The sequence below is a fragment of the Cervus canadensis genome, chromosome 11 (assembly GCF_019320065.1).
Source record: "Cervus canadensis isolate Bull #8, Minnesota chromosome 11, ASM1932006v1, whole genome shotgun sequence".
In the NCBI taxonomy this organism is placed as follows: Eukaryota; Metazoa; Chordata; class Mammalia; order Artiodactyla; family Cervidae; genus Cervus; species Cervus canadensis.
Genome location: NC_057396.1, coordinates 68,234,782 through 68,254,974, shown reverse-complemented (window position 1 = coordinate 68,254,974; position 20,193 = coordinate 68,234,782).

Below are 20,193 nucleotides of genomic sequence, written 5' to 3'. Positions count from 1 at the left end.
AGCAGGCGGGAGAAGGGAGCCGTGGGGTGACTGGGTGGCCTGTCTCCCTAGGAGGGCAGTGTTGTCTGGCTTTGGCAGGTGCTGACCTCATCGGCTTGTTGTCTGGACCTTGTGGTTTGCTGTGAACCCCTGAAATCTCCCTTTCTCTGAATGGCGTACGGTGCAGTATGGTGTCATCTATCTGGAGTTGTCGTCAAGGGTCTGGGTGTCAAGTCACAAGTTCAAATCCCAGCTCAGCCACTTGGAAACTGTGTGGCTGTAAGTTATTAAGCATCTCAGGGCAGCAGTTTCTCATCTGTGGACAAGAGGTGAGGGAAGAGGGGTTGAGAGAATTATGTGAAATAACGACTGTAAGTTTGAGCCTCCCGGGCATCCACCACACCGTTCCTCCACCCGACCATCTCAACTTTCATTCTTTCAATTCATGTTTATTGAGGCCTATTGTGCCCTAGCCAGTCTCCCAAGACGCAAGTCGTTGCACGGAATGTTCTGGAAAGAGCTGACTCCCCTCGGTCTCGCTCAGGAGACCCAGATGACAGCGGGTTGAGTTTCCACAGGACATTTTCTTCCAGTCCCACCACATTTGTGAGTTCCTTCCCACTGGGGATCTTCTTGGCAGGATGTCTCCTCATACCCTGGGAGGCCTGCTCTGATTTATTGGGCTTCTGTTGACTTGGGTCTCACCCCAAACCCAGAATCTGCAAAGCTGGACTCCACTGCTTTCCCTTCTTCCTAGAAATTCTTGAGCAGGGGCAATGCCCAAGGGTCCCCTCCGCCACCAGCCCACTCTGATGTTCTTCTAAGCGCACTCTTAAGTTCTCAGAGTCAGAGCGGACTCCTTCGCCCCAGAGCCTTTCAGAGGCGGTTTCATCACGCCAGTCCCTGTGTCCTGGACACACATCTAGGGCCGGCCAGACACTGTGCTGAGCTCTCAGCAACGCTGTCCTGTCGAACCCCTTCCCCCGCACCAACACCCAGCCCTGCAGCAGCCTGTCAGGCTGGTGGCCACAGTGAATGCCCTTGTGCGGTGCCCTCCCGTGCCGACCCTGGGCTTGGCCGTGTGTGTTAGCCAGCAAGACGCAGGCAGGGGCTGGACAAGTGCTTGGGCCCTGGGGCTTGTCCTCTGCTGCACAGAAGCTCAGGCCAGGCTGTGGAGTGATGAGCAGCCCTGTGGGGAGAGAGCCTGGAGGACCAGAGGCCCCCTTGCACATTTCCAGCTCCCTGACTGAGCCCCTCTGACCCACAGAATAGAAAGACGACAAATCATTGCTATTCTGAGTCCCTAAGTTCAGGGGATGGTGTGTCAGACACATGGCAAGGGGAAATGGAAACAAACCCTGAGGCCCAGACACTGAGATTATCATCCTCCTTTCACAGATGCTGAACCTGAGCTTCGGAGAGCTGGAATACGGTTGCCAAGGTTGTCTACTGCGTAAGCAAATGCGGTCAAGGTGAACCACTCTCTGGCTTTCCTGCTGGGGGAGCTGAGAGGACGACAGCCCAGCTCTATCACCCAGGGCTCACCATCAGTCCTCTTTGAGGCAGGCTTCCTGCTGCCCCCAGGCTGCGCCCAGCCCATGATGGGCTGTATTAGGGGGCCTCACGCAGGCCGGGTCCTTGGAGATGTGGAAATTCCCTCTCAGCCTGCTTTGACTCCAGGACTCCCCATGGTGTGGGGGGGACAGTGGGGGGCGCTGAGATTTTTCTGGAGTCTGTTGTGGTCTGAGATTCTTCCTGTCCCTCCCCCTCCTTCTTCCTCCTCCACCAGGACCACAGCCACAAGGCTCGCCCGCCTCCTCCCACTCCCTCCCGTTGATCCTTCACAGGTGTTTCCTCTAGTTAATACACTGTGTTTTGAATCCCATTTTGGTGTCTGCTTCTCAGAGGACGTGAACTAGCATGCTGGAAAGCAGAGTGTCGAACCCATGGAACCTGGGCCTGACATTTCCCTTTTGTTTCTTTCCAGACACTTTTCCTCTCAGGAGAAAAGGCATCTTCAAAGGGGCAGACAGCCCACAGAAGCTCCAAGGCCACGGGAGAGGGAAACTCCAAGGACAAGGAAAACAAGCTGCGGGAACTTCCGCAGACACGCCTTGGGGAGCTGGACAGACCCCGGGCTCTTCAGGAGCTGACATGAGGCAGGAGCCTCCACAGAGGGACGGTGGCAGCCGGGGGTGGTGGGGTGATGAGCTAGGGCTCATGTTCTTCTCTGCCCCAAGCCCTTTGCTCGCAGTATCTCACTGCATTCTCCCCAATGCCCGTAGAGCCAGAATCAAACTCCTTCTGAAGAACTGATGCCTTCAAACTGTGGTGCTGGAGAAGACTCTTGAGAGTCCCTTGGACTGCAAGGAGATCCAACCAGTCCATCCTAAAGGAGATCAGTCCTGAATATTCATTGGAAGGACTGATGCTAAAGCTGAAACTCCAATACTTTGGCCACCTGATGTGAAGAAGTGACTCATTTGAAAAGACCCTGATGCTGGGAAAGATTGAAGGAAGGAGGAGAAGGGGACGACAGAGGATGAGATGGTTGGATGGCATCAATGACTCAATCGATATGAGTTTGAGCAAACTCTGGGAGCTGGTGATGGACAGGGAAGCCAGGCATGCTGCATGCTGAAGTCCATGGGGTTGCAAAGAGCGGGATACAAGTGAGCAGCTGAACAACAACTTTACAAGTGAAGACACAAGGTTCAGAGAGGTGAAGCCACTTGCCTCAAGTCACACAACTGCCATGTGGCACAGCTTAGACTTATACCCAGGTGGAAGGAAGTTGAGTGGTCAGGTGCTTCCCAAATCCTGGGTGTGACTCTCTGCTCCTTTATGTGTTCCAGAAAGACCTTGAGCAAGTTACCTAACCTCTCTGAGTCGAAGTTTCCCACGTATAAAACTTGGACACTTGTTGTTCAGTTGCTCAATCATGTCCGACTCCTTGTGACCCCAGGGACTGCAGCACGCCAGGCCTCTCTGTCCCTCAACATCTCCCAAACTTTGCCCAAGTTCATGTCCATTGCTTCGGTGATGATCCAGCCAACTAATCCTCTGATGCCCTCTTCTCCTTCCTCCCTCAATCTTTCCCAGCATCAGGGACTTTTCCAATGAGTCAGCTGTTTGCATCAGATGACCAAAATACTGGAGTTTCAACTTCAGCATCAGTCCTTCGAACAAGTATTCAGGGTTGATTTCCCTTAGGATTGACTGCTTTGATCTCCTTGGTGTCCAAGGGACTCTCAGGAGTCTTCTCCAGCACCATAGTTTGAAAGCATCAATTCTTTGGCACTCTGCCTTCTTTACGGTCCAGCTTTCATAACCATATGTGACTACTGGGAAGACCATAGCCTTGACTATATGGACCTTTGTCGGCAGAGTAATGTCTCTGATTTTCAACACACTGCCTATGTTTGTCATACCTTTCCTGCCAAGAAGCAAGACGTAGGCAAGAAGCAATCAAGAAGTCCAAGAAGAGGAAAATCTCTCACTGCTTCCATCTTGTCCTCCTCTATTTGCCATGATGTAATGGGGCCGGATGCCATGATCTTAGTTTTTTTAATATTTAGTTTTAAGCCAGTTCTTTCACTCTCCTCCTTCACCCTCCTCAAGAGGCTCTTTAGTTCCTCTTCGCTTTCTGCCATTAGACTGGTTACCATCCACATATCTGAGGCTGTTGATGTTTCTCTCACTTATCTTGATTCCAGCTTGTAACTCGTCCAGCCTGGCACTTCTCATGATGTGCTCAGATTAAACAGACAGGGTGACAGCAGACAGCTCTGTCATATTCCTTCCTCAATCTCGAACCAATCAGTTGTTTCATATAAAACCTGGACACCAACTGCCCCTTTCTCCTAGAGACCTTGCAAGCATAGCAGATGGAGTCTGGAACTAGTGGGTGCTCAATACATGTTAGTTCTGCCCCCACGCCCACACCCCTGCCTCTAGGCCGGCCAGTTTTCCATTACACCACACTGTTTCCATTCTGCTATTGACACAAATGAGATAAGCACTTTTGTGAAAAACCCAAGCCCCAGAATGATCACAGTTGCACAAGAGTCGATATCCAGACCTGATTCATAATATGGTGTTGCCTTCATTTCTATAACAAAACAAATAAAACAACACATCAACAAACTGAAACCTTGACAAATGAGCACGCGACTCACAAAAATCAAAGGCTCCCAGCCAGGACCCAAAAAAAATCCCCTGGATTCTTTCCCCATGAGGGGAGGTTTTCCACAGGGACACAGCCCTGTACTTTGGCTCAGGGACCACGCTGCTTTCTCCTTGAGAAAGCTCCTGGGATAAAAATAGCCAAGCAGCAGGCGGCCCCTTCTGGGGCTTGGAGAAGAGGAAGGGAGGGATGGAAGGAGGGGGGGTTTGCCTCCCTCATGCCTGTATCCTAGAGAAACAGGAGGAGGAAGGGGGCTGTGCAATTTGGGGCTGGAAGGGGAGATGGGGAGAAGAGGCTTCCTGGAGAAGAGAAGGAAGAAATGGTCAGGTCAGGGCTCTCCAGATCCATGGAGCCAAAGAATCCTGAGGAATGACTGCTTTGGGGAGCAGGAAAGCCAAGGACGCAAGGCTAGACTTTACTAGACCAAGGGGAGAGAGGTCACCGCACCACTGAGCCAGAGAGACCAGGAGGAGCCCCTTCGTGTACATAAAAAAGAACAAAAATGGAAACACAGAGGCCCAGGGGACCCTGGCTTGAGTGTCTGAAATGAATCCAGGCCAACGGAAGCACTTCCAAGGGTCCGTGTTCTGCAAAAGTCATCCCCTTGCCCTTTCCAGCCCTCCTCCAGGGGCCCCAGCTTAGACCTCGTCCTTCTCCTTCCTAAGTGGTCCCTCGGTGAGCCTAAGTCTAACGCTCCTCGGGAGGGCCAGCTCACCAAGCCATGGGGCAGGCGTGCAGCTGGAATTGCAGGGACCCTTAGGAGCTCAGGATCACGGACTCTTCGAAAGGAAGAGGAATCTTCCGGGTTGTTGAGTCCCTTATTTAGGGCTCATTATACAGATGAGGTATCTGAAATCCAAAAGGATGAGCAGCTTGTCAGTATCTCCTGACACTGCTGCCCTGCACGCCTGCCTGCGACCCCTTCTGCCCCGAAGGCCATTTGTCCAAGAGTAACTGAGCAACAATTATGTGCCAGCCACTGTCACAGGTAGGTGGGTATGCGAGGTGGGAGAAGGCTTTATGCCCTGTGCACACAGCCGGCCTCTCTGATGTGACATTTGTGCAGAGTCCTAGAATCAGTGAAGGGTGAGCTGTGAGGATATCTGCTAGACCAGCATTCCAGACAGAGGGAACAGTGAGTGCAAAGGCCCTGAGGTACAGTGTGTTCAAGGGCCTGCGAGAGGCTGGATGGCTGGAGTGGAGTATTTGGGGATGTGGTCAGAGATGGAACAAGTAGGCTCTGTAGGCCACTGGAAGAAGCTTGACTCCCCGCCCCCTCTCCGCAACCCCCCCGCCCCCCGCTGCGTTCCCCACTGCAACTCCACAGTGTGGCAGGAAGTCTTTGTAGCGCTTTGAGCAAGATCTGATCTGATTTAGCACTTAAAAGGATCCCTCTAAGCTCCAATACTTTGGCTACCTGATGCTGGGAAAGATTGAGGGCAAAAGGAGAAGGGGGCGACAGAGGATGAGATGGTTGGATAGCATCACGACTCAATGGACGTGAATCTGAGCAAACTCCGGGAAACAGTGGGGGACAGAGGAGCCTGGTGTGCTGCAGGCCCTGGGCTTGCAAAGAGTCTGGCACAACGCAGTGACTGAATAACAGCAACAGCAACACCCTGGTCCTGTGGGAAGGATGCTGTTGGAGCAGGTCAAGGATGGGACCAGAGGACCCCAGGGTGAGATGGTGATGATAACGTGGCTAAGGGGGTGAGGAGGCGGAGAAGTGGTTGCATGCTGGGTAGACGTCAAGGCCACAGGATTTGCTGCTTGATCAGAAATGAGGCCTGCGGGTGGGGAGAAACACATCAAGGATGAGGCAGGGCCTCGGCCTGAGCAACTGGGAAGCTCGAGTTGCCATTTGAAGGGGGGAAACCACAGGAGGAGTAAATCTGAGGGGAAGACCAGGACTGTGTGTGTGGATCCAGCCTTGGGTCAGAATCAGCTCCCTGAAGCCTTCACAGATCACTTGGTGCCTTTAGTCTGGAACAACCCACAACCTGAGCTCAGCCCCAGGCTATGTAGCAGACAGGAACAGTCACGGCTCTGTTACATTCCATCACCCCCAGTTCACTCATACCACATCTCCACACCCTGGCCCAACCCGAACCCATCTTCCCAAGGGACTCATCTATGCTGAAAATATTTTTTAAACAGATTCTTTCATTTCTCTACTCCTTTGCAGTGTATGAAACCTTCTCTCCTGTATTATTCCACATGACCCTCATCACAAGCCTGTGAGATATGTGGGGCAGGCATTAGCATTCCCATTTTACAGATGAGGAGACTGAGGCACGGAACGGCTAACAGCCTCAGTCAGGCTAAGGGGCACAGCCGCACAGTCCAGGGACTCAGGGTCGAGCCGGGTCTGCGGCCTCCTGGGTGAGGGCCCCGAGAGCCACACTCTCAACTCAATGGATGACTTTTGGAGCAGTTGTGACGAGGTTGGTCTGTGGCTTAACTGGCTGGTACAGTAGCAACTAATTACATAAGGCTGCTTAAACTATACCAGCTGAGCCACCAGCGAAGCCCAAGAATACTGGAATGGGTAGCCTATCCCTTCTCCAGCGGATCTCCCTGACCAAGGAATCGAACCGGGGTCTCCGGTATTGCAGGTGGATTCTTTACCAGCTGAGCTACCAGGAAGCCCTAAATTCAAGTTATATTCATTCAAATTGAATACAATTAAAAATTTAATTTTTCTGTCTTGCCACATTTCAAGTGCTCGATGTGGTTGGTGGCTGCCGTGTTGGACAGTGAAGATAGTAGAACACTTCTATTATCACGGAAAATTCTGCCAGAAGGCGCTATACTGACAACCAACCCTTCTTGTTCTGCCCAGCCCAACTCCCATTGTCAGGGAGGAGGGCTTACGGGTGGTATGTGGCATCATGTCAACTTCCATCATTCTCAACTTTTGCCCTGACAACACACCACGTGAATCACATCCTATTTAATAATTGTATTTAGACTGACTAACTTTTAAAAGTTAAATACTGATCTATGCCTTGTCCTAGGCACAAAGTCATGGGTTGGGTGTACAAACTATACATATACACAAACACGCGATTAAAGTTGTTGAATGGTCATCTATTTGCCTCAAATCATCTCACGATTGAGAAACACTGGTAGAGAGGCACGGGCCATGGAAACAGAGGAGTTCACCATTTAACCAGCTATGTGCCCTGGAGCACATTTCTTCACCTTTCTGGATCCTAGTTTGTTTGTTTGCCTAATCTGTAAAGAAAATGAGCTAGTAAAGAACCAACTGGGGACTTGCCTGGTGGTCCAGTGGCTAAGACTCCTGGCTTCCAATACAGGGGGCCCGGGTCAGGGAACTAGATCCCACATGCCACAACTAGCAGTTTGCATGCTGCAACTAAAGATCTTACATGCCACAATGAAGATCAAAGATCCCCATGCCACAGCTATGACCCAGTGAAGCCAAATAAGTAATTTTTTTTTTAAAAAAGAACCAACTGAATTCTTATAAGAATCAGGTAAAGAGGTTTATAATGAAAGTTAGCACTGAGCCTGGCACGTAGTGTTTATCAACTGAAGTTCCCTTCCCATCTTCCTTTTTTCCCCTCTCCCAGCCCCACTCAGAGCCAGAAGCTTAAAAATAAAAACGTGTCCATAGGGGGCTGTGAAAAGTGCCAGTGTATCCCTGAGAATCTAGAAATCTACAATCAAAGGGCTGCTAGCTCACCCAGGAAAGATCTAAGAGGCACTAATCTTCCTTTAGCTGACTTTGAGCCTCTGCACAAGAAGGAAGTGAAGGCCAAGGCCAAGTGGTAAACTCTCTGCCAGAGCTGAACACATACTCCAGTACAAATCTGCAGAGCCTCCTGGCAAAGGCTGAGAGACTTACTGGATCTAGCATTTGAGGAAATCTCTGACCAATTATTAACTGACCAGGAGGCTAATAAGCAGGGCTTCCCAGGTGGCTCAGTGGTAAAGGATCTGCCTGCAATGCAGGATATGCAGGTTCGATCCCTGGGTTGGGAAGATCTCCTGGAGGAGGGCATGGCAACCCACTCCAGTATTCTTGCCTGGAGAATCCCAAGGACAGAGGAGTCACAGTCCATAGGGTCACAAAGAGTCAGACATGACCGAAACAGCTGAGCAGGCACACATAGAGAGGCTAATAAGCAGACACTTTAGGGGCCACATGTGATAAATAATACAGATTTTAAAGAACTGGTCTAGGAAAGTCACTAAGGAAGCAGACAGCAACAACAACAAACTCTAGGGAGGGGACAGAATCTCATCTTCAGAACTGTCATATTATTTTAAATGTTTCCATTTCAACAACAACAAAAATTATGAGATTCTAGGAGATAGGACAATATGGTCTATACACTGGAGCAAAACGCAGTCAATGAAAAATATCTCTAAGGAAGCCCAGATGTTGGATTGGATGTCTTAGTCCATTCAGGCTGCTATAGCAAAGTACCATAAATCGGCTGGCTTATAAACAATACGTATTTATTCCTCATAGTTCTGGAGGCTGGACTTACATGATCAGGGTGCCAGCATGGTTGAGAGGGGCCCTCTTTCAGGTTGCAGAATTTTTGTTGTGTCCTTAAATAGCAGAAGGAGCTGGGGCATTCAATCAATCAATACACCATATAATCAACAATATACCATATTAATGGAATAAAGGACAAAACAAAACCCACAGGATCATCTTACGGAAAGAAAAAAAGTGTTTGACCGATTCCAACACCTTTCATGCTAAAAACATTCAATAAGCTAGGAATAGAAGGGAGCCTTCTAAGCCTAATTAAAGGCATTTATGAAAAACCCACCGTATACATCATTCTTAATGGTGAAGACCAGAAGCTTTTTCCTAAGATCAGAAACAAGAGAAAGATATCTGCTCTCACTATGTCTGGTTAACATTGTACTGGAGGTTCCAGATGGGACAATTAAGTAAGAAAAAGAAATAAAAGACATCTATATTATTTTTTAAAAGACGAAGAAAACCTGTCTCTCTTTGCAGATGATATAATCTTGTATATAGAAAAATCTAAGGAAAATACATATGCGTATGCACACACATACTATTAAAGCTAATAAACAAATTCAGCAAGGTTGCAGGATATAAGATCAACATATACAAATCAATTATATTCCTACACTCTAGCAATGAACAATTCAAAAATAATATTAAGAAAATAATTTCTCAGTTATTTTTATAATACACAAGAATAAATTATTTAGGAATAAATTTAATGAAAGAAGTGTAAGACTCATACACTGAAAGTTACAAAACCTCACTGAAAGAAATGTAAAAAGACCTAATAAATGGAAAGACACTCTGTGTTCACAGATTGAAAAACAAATTAAGATGGCAACAAGCCCCAACTGAACTACAGTTCAATACAGTCTTTATCAAAATCCCCTCTGTTCCCTACCCCATTTTTTGGGCAGACTAAAACTCATTTGGGAATACAGGGAACCTCACAAAGCCAAACCAGTCTTTAAAAACAAGACACATATGGAGGACTCATACTTTCCAATTTCAAAATTTACTAAAAAGCTACAGTAATCAAGACAGTGTGGTATTGGAATAAAGGTAGACATATGAATCAATGGAATAGAATTCAGGGTCCAATAATAAACCCTTGCCCTTATCAATTCATTTTTTTTCAATAAGAAAAGAATTGTCTTTTGGAATAATTGAATATACACAGGCAAAAGGGTGAAACTAGACCTCTACCTTATACCATGTGCAAAAATTAACCTAAAATGAATCAGAGACCAAAATGTAAGAGCTAAAACTATAAAACTCTTAGAAGAAAACATAGAAGTAAATCTTTATGAGCTTAAGTTAGGTAACAGTACCTTACATACAGCACCAAAAATAGAACAAAAGAAAATACAACAAAAGAAAAAAATTTTATTGGATTTCATTAAAATTAAAAACTGTGGTATCAAAGGACACTATCTAAAAAGTGAAAAAACAATCTTCAGAGTGGGAGAAAATATTTGCAAATAATACATCTGAGAAGAGTCTAGTATTTAGAATATATAGAGACTTTTACAACTCAATCACGAAAGCAAAATAACCCAATTTTTAAGTGGGCAAACAACTTGAATAGACATCTCTCCAAAGATGATGTAAAAATGGCTAATAGATACATTAAACTCCTCAGCATCCTTAGTCACTGGGGAAATGCGAATCAAAACTACAATGAGATACTGAGTTTTACTCACTATGATGGAGAGAATAAAAAAGACAACAAGTGTTGGTGAGGATGTGGACAAACTAGAAACCCTCGTCCACTGCTGGCTGGATTGTAAAATGGTGCAGCCACTTTGGAAAACAGTTTGGTAGTTCCTCAAAAAGTCAGTGTCATCGTATGACCCAATTCTACTCTTAGGTATATAGTCTAGAGAATTTAAAATGTATGTGAAGACAAAAACTTACATACAATTCTTCATACCAGTGTTATTCAGACAACTCAGTCCATCAACTGATGAACGGATAAACAAATGTGGTATATCCACACACAGACTTCAACAATAAAAAGGAACAAAGTTCCCATAGTGTGAAACCATGTGGATGAACCTTGAAAACATTATGCTAAGTGAGAGACACCAGTCATAAAAACCCACATACTGTATGATTCCATTTATGTAAAATGCCCAGAATAATCAAACTCACAGAGACCGAAAGTAAATTAGTGGTTGCCAGGGGCAGGGAGGAGGTGGGGATGACTATTAATGGTTAGAAATTTCTTTTTGGAGTGAAGAGAATGTTCTGTAACTAAATCATGGTGACAGTTGCACAATTCTGTGAATATATTTAAAACCTCTGACCTGTATATTTTTAAATTTTATTTATTATTTTTTAAAGTTTTTGGCCATGCCACACAGCATGTGGGATCTTAGTTCCCCAACCAGGGATCAAACTTGTGCCCCTGCATTAGAAGCACAGAGTTTTAACTACTAGACTGCCAGGTAAGTTCTGACCTGTATACTTTTGGGGGTTTTTTGAGGGGTTTAGTGTTAATATCTTAATATTAAATACAAACAGCCATTCTATAATAGCAATATTTCTGGAACACAAATGAAGAAAAGCAAGACATCTTTAATTAAAGTGAAGTCACTCAGTTGTGTCTGACTCTTTGTGACCCCATGGACTATAGGCTACCAGCCTCCTCCGTACATGGAATTTTCCAGGCAAGAATACTGGAGTGGGTAGCCATTTCCTTCTCCAAACTTGTCACCATAGTCATTCACTCCACTCAGATTTAGAATGATGTGGGGCTTATGTATATTTATTAATCTTAACATGCTAATGAATCATAGTCAACTACAAGCTAACAATGGTATATACTGTATGAAGTTAAAGGATTAATTTTTCATTTTGTTTTTCATCTTTTTTATTTTTTAAGTTATTGAAGTATGATAACACATTTACAGGAGACTTGGAAAACACAGAACCAAGTTACATATAGTTCTTAATTTTTTTAAGTAGACAAACTAAAATTTTTTAATTGGCGTTTCAATATCAAACTCTCAAAAATTAATAGAATGAATAGACAGAAAGTTATAATAGAAGGATACAGTAGACCTGAAAATCACTACATACCAATTCAACATAATTAAGATTTATACAATTTTCACACAGCAGCAGGATAGAAATTCTATTCAAGTTCCCATGGACTATAAGCCAGGGAGACACTTTAATTAAACATATCCAGGGACATAAAAGAAGGTGCAAAATTTTCATGGTCTAAAGGTATTGATATTAAACAGAGTTTGTTCTCTTATCACTGTGGAATTATGTTAGAAATCAGTAGCAAAAGATATTTGAAAATAACCCACATATTTTCAAGTGCAATGTTACATTTACCAAGAGAGATCTTTGACTTAGCCATTGAAAGCCTCAATAAAGTTAAAAGACTGAAAAAGCACAAAGGGTGATTGCAGAGAAGAAAGCATTTAAATGAGAAATTAATATCAAAGATACTTTAAAAAATCCCATATATTTGGAAATTAAATGTCCACTTTTAAATGATGGGTGTATCTAAGAAGCCATAACAAGGAAAGCTAGAAAATATTTGTAACAGAATAAAAATGAAAAGGGAATTTATCAGAATTTGTTGCATGCAGCTGAAGTTGCTTAATGCAACTAAATGTTAATACAATGTGGAATCTTAAATAAGGTATGAAAACAAATAATGAATACTAGCATAAAATTTGGGGAAATTTGAACAGAATCTGTACTTTCGTTAATAATACTGTATCATATGTCAATTTCCAGGTGTTGTTTTTGTGTGTGTGTGTGTGTGTGTGAAGTTGCTCAGTCGTGTCCGACTCTTTGCAACGCCATGGACTGTAGCCTCCCAGGCTCCTCCATCCATGGGATTTTCCAGGCAAGAATGCTGGAGAGGGTTGCCATTTCCTTCTCCAGAGGATCTTCCCCACCCAGGGATCAAACCCAGGTCTCCCGCATTGTAGGCAGACACTTTACCGCCTGAGCCACTTCTTTATATTCTCAGAATTGGATTAGAAGTTTCATGATTCATTCAGTTTTTTGTTTTTAAATCATTAAAATAATAAACTTTCTAGATTTTTAGCAGTAATACTAGATGCCAGACTAAATGAAACTATATCAAAGTTTTGAGTAAGTATATATTAGAAATCTAGCATTCTATTTATGCTTAGTCAAACAAGTGGAACCAAAATGTCATAAATTTTTTAACTAAGCAAAAATTCATGTTTTCTAAAATATATATGTTATACATACTATATATATATATGTTTACAAAAGCTTTTCTGCTATACTTGATAAAGGCTTGAGAAAGAAAAACAAAAAAAAAGGTGAAAAATTGGAAAACGAACTAAATGAAATGGGAGCACTGAATATAAAATAGAAAAAGTGAAACAAACTAGATAAAAGTAAAAGATGATCATATAGTCCAGTTGTTTTTAAATATGGCTGCTCATTAGAATCACATCTGGAGCTCTGGAGGAAAAAAAACAATACCTGGGCATTTGTATTTTTCCAAAAATTCCAAGATAATTCTAATGTGCATCTGGATTTTTAAAAATGATTACAGGTTTTTCTGCTAAATGGTAGTTTCAGTGATAGAGAATTCTATTATTTTCTGCTAATTAAAATGAATAGTAGTTACATAATCACAATAGTAAAAGATGTTTATCAGTTTTCACAATCAATAGCCAGACAAAAAATAAAAGATAATTATAATTGTAAGTCATAATGGAAACATGATTAACCTAACAATATAGAATAATTACATACAATTTGGGGGTTAAATAGAGTGATGTGGTAAGTGGAAGTGCATACATGCACATGTTTTCATTCACCCAACCAGTCTTTTGCTTGATGCACTTAATCCATTTACATTTAAAGGTAATCCTCAACATGAATGATCCTTTTGGGGCTTCCCAGGTGGTACAGTGACAAAGAATCCGCCTGCCAATGCAGGAGATGCAAGAGATGCAGGTTGGATCCCTGGGTCAGGAAGATCCCCTGGAGTGGGAGATGGCAACCCACTCCAGCATTCTTGTCTGGAAAATTCCATGGACAGAGGAGCCCAGTCGGCCACAGTCCATGGGCTGATCTGTATATTTTTAAAGGGTACAGTTTATGATCTGTATTAAAGTTCAATAAAGCTGTTTTATTTTTTAAAAAGGACTAGTTACTATTATTATCTTTATTATTATCCTGTCTTCAAGCCTAGAAGCCCTTCTATAAAGTATCTCAAAGGACCGAGGGTGCTGGTGGCCCCCACCAGGCAAAATAGCCTCAATCTCTGGCTGCATAGGCCAAGGAAAGAGGAAGAAGAGTGTGGGCTGACTCCACGCCCATGGGAGAAGCTTCCCTCCTGCCCACTGTAGCTTCTGGGGTCTCGAGAGCAAACCTGAGTACGCTGGGCAAGCTGGGGGCTCCAGCTGCTCAGCCCTGCATCTGCAGCGCTGATGTGATGGGGTGAAGCTAACACTCCTGTTATAGGCCCCGCTGCCGTGTGTTTACATCCCAGTCTGGGGAGCTGTCTGCCTGGAGTCATGATACTCCCAGGTGCCTGCCTCTTCAGCCTCCTTAAGCGGGCCCGGGGTGGGCAGGGCCCCGGGAATCCAGTGCGTGACTGCTGTGAGGGTCCTTCCCCTCATAAGGGTGGGGGGCAGACAGGGCCCTGGATGCAGGAAGTGGTCCAAGGCCCCTGGTGAGTGAGGAAAAGAACTCTGGTCCCCTGGGTCCCTGGCTCCAATGTTCTTCATGAAGCATTTTTCCTATTAATAAAATAGTTCTCCCAGGACACCCTGAAAGTCATCTAAAACTTTCTGGCAAAGTCATTGTTATTTGGCACTAGCTCCCACCCAGACGAACCACGAGCTGCTCACCCCACCCTGACCTGCCCCCCCCCGCCCCCCACCGCCGCCTCCAGCACCTTCCAGAAACCACTCTACTCATCCTCTCTCCCAGATCCCTTGAGTCAGTCATCATGACGTGTATCACTTGTCAAGAACACACTCCACATACATAATCTGCTTTCATCTCCTCCAGTTGGGTAGCACTCCTGGGATGCCCATTTGCAAGGAGGAAACTGAGTCCTAGAGAGATTATCGCTTCAGAGCCCCACAAAGCAGCAGAGGAAACATCTGAACCTGATCTCTTCGACTGTTTTCTCTTTTTAAATTTATTTTTGCATTGAGGGATCGTGGATTTCCAGTTTTGTGTCAGTTTCTGCTGCACAGCAAAGGGACTCTGCTATACACATATGTATTCATGCATTATTTTTTATATTCTTTTCCATTATGGTGTATCCCAGAATAGTGAATATAGTTCCCTGGGCTACACAGTAGGACCTGGTTGTTTATCCATTCTCTATGTACTCTGTTTGATGATGCTTGGAACTGTGTTCAGAGAATGAGCAGAGCTGATCCTCAAAGCCGGGAGAATAGTACCACCTCACAGGCCAAGAGGCAAATGCACAGCTCCTCTTCCCCACGCCTGCAGCCCTGGAAGACATCTATCCCAGCAGATTTTCCAGGGACTTCCATGAGGCCATGTAGGCTGTACACGGGCAGTGATAGTCACACAGAGCACACGTGAACAGTGCCTTTGGGGGACGAGCAGCATACCACCCCACACAGGTGTATGCGTGAGCCCCGACTCTTGACCAGACCTTGTATGGGACACCCTGCTCCCTTCTTCTAACCTAGTGAACTCTGCCCATCTCACCAGGCATGGCTCAAATTCTCCCTCCTCCAAGAAGTCTTCCTGGACCATCCAAGGCCACCTTGATCTCCCTTTCTCAGATCCCCTATCAATAGATACCACCGTTTGGGTACTTCTGTGTGTGGGCTTGTGTATATCTGAGCATCCTTGAAGAGCGTCAGGAGGGCAGAGGCTGGCTCTGAAGCCATTTGTTTCTCCCACCTCACCTGACAAGATGCCAAGCGTTCTATAAATATTTGTACCTTGGCAGATCTCCAGTTTACCAAGGATGAGGCAAAAACCCCAGAAATGAATCAGAGATTTTTCAGAGCTGACCAAGTCTCTGAAAGAGCATGCCCTCCCTGTCTTCCAAGTAGGGAAACTGAGAGGTTCAGAGAGGGAGGTGATTTGCCCAGAGTCACGGGGGCAGTCAGAGCTCAGAATCCCCATCCAGCGCTCTTTCCATGGACCACCCAGGGTCTTGGCTCGTGGCCCCTCTTCTCCCCCTGAAATGCTGCAGCAGCTCTGTCTCTGAGCCCCCACGCTTGTCTACTTTACCTCCAGGAAGGCCCCATAGTGCAGAGCCCTGTATTTTCAGGATGAGAAAGGACCATCAAGTCCTGGTCCAATCACATACCAGTTCCTGAGGGCTGCCCCCTACCCTTTGCCTGGAGCCAGCCTCCGCATGGGAATGGAAACTATCCTTTTCTGGTTATATTCAATCAACCACCTGTGGGTAAGCGAGCAGTACTTACCAAGTAAATGGAGCTAGTGGTAAAGAACCCCCACCTGCCAGTGTAAGAGATTCAGGTTCTTACATCCCCACCTGCAGATGTAAGGAACGTGGTTCAATCCCTGGGTCGGGAAGATCCCCTGGAGGAGGGCCTGGCAACCCACTCCAGTGTTCTTGCCTGGAGCATCCCATGGACAGAGGAGCCTGGTGGGCTTCAGTCCATAGCACATAGCACAGAGTTGGCCGTGACTGAAGCAACTTACCCTGCAGGCGAGCAAGCAATACAGGGCCCTGATTTTCCCTAAAACCTCAGGTCCAAGTAGCTAGGAGAGGATTTAGGGTCCTCTCCAGTCCCGCTAGGGACCAGCTGAGTGTCCCGAGAGTGTCTGCTCTCCTGTGCCCCCTCCCCCAGCTCTGCTAGGACAGAAGCAGCGACTCCCCCGAGGGACCTCTGTTGCTGGAATCCAACCACCTCCCAGGCCTGCCCCCGGTGACTAAGCTGGCCAGAGTGCTGGCACAGCCACCACCCAGCAACCTGGGGTTTTTCCACTCCAGAAATACTGCAGGAACCTCCCCTGACCCGGCCCACCAGCAGGGCTGTCAGCTGAAATGAAGCCGGCTGTAACAGGGCTCCATTTTCCTGGGGGTTTCAGGCCTGACTTTAATCAAAGCACAGAACACAGAGTTCCCATCAGTGCTGCAGAGTAGGGGTCCCCAACCCCGGGCCACAGACCATCAGTGGATCTCAGCCATGCAGCAGGAGGTGAGCAGCAGGTGAGCAAGTAAAGCTTCCTCTACCAGTCCCCATTGCTCCCCATCGCTCGCATTACCACCTAAACCATCGCCCCCCCACCCCAATCTGCGGAAAAATTGTCTCCCACGAAACTGGTCCTTGGTGCCAAAAAGGCTGGGGACCGCTGCAGTAAAGAGGTCTTCACTGGCTGCTGCTGCTGCTAAGTCGCTTCAGTCGTGTCCGACTCTGTGCGACCCCATAGAAGGCAGCCCCCCAGGCTCCCCCGTCCCTGGGATTCTCCAGGCAAGAACACTGGAGTGGGTCTTCACTGGTTAGAAGATGTATTTGGGGATGGAAGGGCCCCACAGAGAAAAAACCCAGCAGCCTAGCCTGAGAGTCCCTTTTTCAACCCAAAGAACATTTTTTATTGGAGGGAGTGTTGGAGATTCTACGATATGATTAAGAAAAGAACAAAGGAATGAATATGATTTGGTACTTATGACAGCCAGGTATTCTTACTGTTTATGTTTCATTTAATCCTCACGGTGAACTCAGAAATGAGTGTGACTTCCCCATTTTACAGATATGAAAACTGAGTCCCAGCAAGGTTAAATACTTGCCTAAGGACAGAGAAGTAGGATTTTAACACAGGTCTGCTTCTTGCCATAGCCCAGGCTCTTGCTAGCATGCCACCCTTCTGGGAATTAGCTTTAGACTTTAAAAGTAAATCCGTCTTATGCTGAAGTACTTCTGCATGATCTGCTACGAGGCCTGGGCTTCCAGACAGACGTGAAAGACCACTGCCCTGGCTCTTGCAAGGCTTTGAGGCTGGGCTCTGCTCCCCACTCCAGGAGGGAAGGTGCTTCTTGTCTGGGGACTATACCTTCTCCGTTTCTTTAGGGAGGAACGGAGGACTTGGAGCCTAGATAAGGCACCTCTCAGTCCCAGGCTCATGTCCCGTATCCGATGGCCCTAATTCCCACGGGAGGAGAGTGGGTGGGAGGAAGGGTTGCCTCAGAGACAAGAACAGAGGCTTTGGAGTCGGACTGACCTGACTGCAGGTCCACCCGGGCACCCAGGGCACTGTACTTAACCTTCCTGGCCTCAGTTTCCCATCTGTAAAATGGGGTGACTGGTGTTACCGACCTTGTCATGTGTGTTGGTGACAAACGCTGATACAAGGCATGCACAAAGGATCTGGTATGCAGAAGCATTCAGTACACGTGTTTAGAAAAGAAGCAATTAGCCCATCACCAAGTGCTTGTCAAGCTCCTATCACATGGCCAGCGTGGTGGGACCGTCTGTCCAAAGCAGCTCACTCGCACTTGGGATTATAGCGCACAGTGGCCACCGGCTCCCAGGCATCCCTGCCCTTTTATCACCACATCCCCGAGAGGAGGGAAAGCAGAGGGCCGTCGAGTCATCACTGACTCTGGGTGGAGGGGACTCAGTCCCAGGCAGGGGGGACGATGACTTGCCTGTGATTTCCCCTCCCGCTGTACCACAGACCCGTCCAGGCAGGTCCTCCTAGCCTCCTGCCCCAGGGACCACCCAAGGACAGAGTCCAGGCTTTCAGTGAAGGAGCTGCCCTGTGGTCACCAGCCCCCGAGACGTCCCCCAGTGACCTCGCTTCCTGGTCATCACAGCTTTTCTTGGTCCCCTCCCATGCTGTGTGTATGACCAATAGAATACGTGGGAATGATGGCACGTTGCTTCGGAGACTAGGTTAGGTTATGTGGCTTCTCTCTCTTTCTCTTTTTCTCTCTCAGCTCATCACCATGGGGGGAGCCAAGTGCTATGTCCTAAGAACATTCAGGCAGCCCATGTGGAAAGGAATCAGGGTCTCTGGCTAAGAGCAATTAAGAACTCGGGGGCTCCAATGAGCATACAGTGAGCCTGGAAGCAGACCCCACCCCTATGGCCCCACCACACACGCACTGTCTAGCTTTCAGATGGTGGCAGCCCCTGCCCGCAACTTGACAGCGGCCTTCTGAGAAACCCTGAGCCAGAATCACCTGCTAAGCCACTTCTGAAACCTTGACCTTCAGAAACTATGAGATAGTAAATGTTTGTTATCTCAAGATACAGTGTGAGGGGGACTTCCCTAGTGGTCCAGTGGTTAAGACTTTGCCTTCCAAAGTGGGGGGGGTATGGGTTTGATCCCACATGCCTCATGGCCAAAAAACCAAAACATAAAACACAAGCAATATTGTAACAAATTCAGTAAGATTTTTTAAATGGTCCCCATCAAAAAAAAAAAAAAGGTGCAGTTTGGGGATATTGTTACACGGCAATAGCTAACTAATATACATTCCCCTCCCCCACCAGTATCCATGGGATCAAAACAAATGGGGTTGTTTTCTGCTGTCTCCTCCTCAGCAAGGCACTAAATTCTTTGGGCCTCAGCTTCTTCAGCAGTAAAAATGATGAGAGCGAGACCTTCTTCTTAGAGCTGATAGGAAGACCTACAGAGATGAATTCACATCTGCAAGCTGTGAAAAACTCATATCCAGCTGTTACGGACTTAGAGTTCTCATCCCACAAGGCTTCAGCTGCCACTGTTGACATACAAGCCGTGTTGCAACGAAGGTGAACCAGGCAGTCATCTCATTCTGTTTTCATTTTTTTAATTAAACTGGGTTTGGCGGCAGTGGTGATTGTTCTAGAATCATGATATGCACATAATAGAAAATTAAAACAGATCAAAAACTATGAAATGAAAAGTCAATGTTTTCCCTTACTCTCCACCCTAGACTCTGTCCCAGAGATAACATTATGAAGACTTCATGTTCTTTTACATGAATTTCCTATGCATAGACAAGCATATCCATTTGTTTATATCTATTTTAACATCAAAGGGATGGTAATATGCATACTGTTTTTAACTTTGCTTTTTTACAATGTGTCTTGAACTTCTTTTCTTCTTGGTACATGTAGACCTACCTCATTCTCTTTCCTTCAATCATTCAACAATTACTTAGTGAGCATCAGACTCTGTTCCTTCATCACATATGAAGTAAATGTCTCCTCTGTCCCAGGCACAGTTCTAGCCTAAAGATTCTCAAGCTCAGCACTGCCAACATTTAGGACCAGAGAATCCTTTTTTGCTGAGAAGAGGTGAACTTGAAAAAAGACACTAAGAAGTAATATTCCTAATTTGGGAAGAACCAAGAGAGTGTGATATGGAGAAAATCATCTTGCAACCTTATAATACTCCACGGTAAAGAAGGACCACAATATATTAGGCCATTTCCTTATTGTTAGACATTTGATTATTCTGATTTTTGCCTAGCATAATTAACACTGTAATGGACATCTTTATTTTTCCATCTCTGCACACAGTTCAAGTATATCCATGGAAG